This window comes from Anneissia japonica, unplaced genomic scaffold (assembly GCF_011630105.1).
Source record: "Anneissia japonica isolate Jap-2015-1 unplaced genomic scaffold, ASM1163010v1 scaffold1525_len913038_cov183, whole genome shotgun sequence".
NCBI classification, from domain to species: Eukaryota; Metazoa; Echinodermata; class Crinoidea; order Comatulida; family Comatulidae; genus Anneissia; species Anneissia japonica.
The window spans coordinates 826,971-828,613 of record NW_022728504.1 but is presented as its reverse complement, the minus strand read 5'-3'; positions in this window follow the sequence as shown (position 1 = coordinate 828,613).

Sequence of the window (1,643 nt, the reverse complement as noted above, 5' to 3'; positions counted from 1 at the left end):
CACGTTAGACAAATTCTAACGGTGCATCCAGAAAAGAACAAACCAACAAAAATAAAAAATTAAATTCTTAACTATGAGAGATTTACAGATAACTCAAATAACATTATTGCCCACCCACCAATCAAATTAAACACTTAAAATAAACTACAAACAAAACAAGAATAAGAGACTTAAAAGTCGTGCAAAAGCAAACCATGACGGTAACCCACCCCGCAACGCCCCGAACCGACGCCACCGGACCCCCACCAGGCAACGCAGCCAGCCGAATGCTAGCCGTCCTCCTTGTCGTTGGATGTTGTTCGAGGGAAGACCACCAGCACCCAGACAGTCCCACCACCCGACGAAGGTCTGACGTCATCGGTCCGAGAATGCAGCAAAGCAAGCCAACGCCCTGGTTACATTTTGAACGAATTTTCAGTCAGTATACAGTACATAAATAAACCAAATGAAATAATTTGAACATTTAAAGAATGTAAAAACAAAATTAAAATTAAATTAAATTAGAATTAAATTTAATCTACATTACAGTATGAGTATGCACGCACAGGAATTATTACACAAAGGCGTGTTCACTAAATATAATGGAGTATTGAAATACAGTATACTGTATTATAATCACTAAACTATAGTCAATATGTAAAGTAGGAATTTCTCATTAAATTAGGCCTATCTTGCTAAAATTGATCACCTAAGAGCAAGTTTGACAATGGTCCCTTTTTAATCAGGTTTTACAATATTCTTTGTCACTATTTTTTGTCAACATTATAAACAAAATTATTGCCTCCACTTTTTTATTTAAAATTTAATATGTCTTTCATTTGCAAAGCTCTTTCTGAAATTATAGTTAAAGACGTAGTACGGTAGCCGGGCCCCCCACTTTTTGGCTAAAAATATATAATGTCTGGAGAACTTTGTATGATCGGAAATGCAAAAAAAAAGAAGGAGGGAAGAAGGAGAAGGATGGGAAAGAGAATGTTTATCCAGTACCCGACCGAGTTACATTTTCTCGCAATTCACATTGGCGGATCTGGGAGGAGGGGATCATGGGTCCTGACCCTGTCTCTTATACACATCTACAGTGCGCCATAACACCTCAAGTGGTGCCCACAACCTTTGGAACAATTAAGAACTTAAAATTAAAGTTTGGTTCCCATGATGTTAGATGACGTATTGAATATGATACTATGTTTTTTACTCTGACTTCATTTAACGATGGCCCTGTCAGTAGTAATGACAATATTTGTAGATTTGTAGAATATATGTAGTAAAATAGTAGGCCTACTATAATTTTCAGAGTACAAAATGAGAGTAAATAAGTAGTAGAACAAGAAGTATAGGAGAGGAAGAAGAAAGAAGAATAGCCTTTTTTTGTTTTATAATAATAAATGTGTTCTTTAATGTTTTTCGGTGTGATTTACCGTAAACATGCCAATTCTCAGAAAATATTTTCTAATTATATTATATTACCACCTTTTTATTACATATATCCTTTTCAAAACATAACTGCTTTTATAACATTATATAGACCTATTAAACACAAAAACTGCTCTGGCCACCGGGGCCCTAGGCAGGCTCCCTGGACCTCACGCCCAGAGAACCCCCTTGAAATGACCTGGCTACGGGCCTGGGGGGGGGGGGGATTC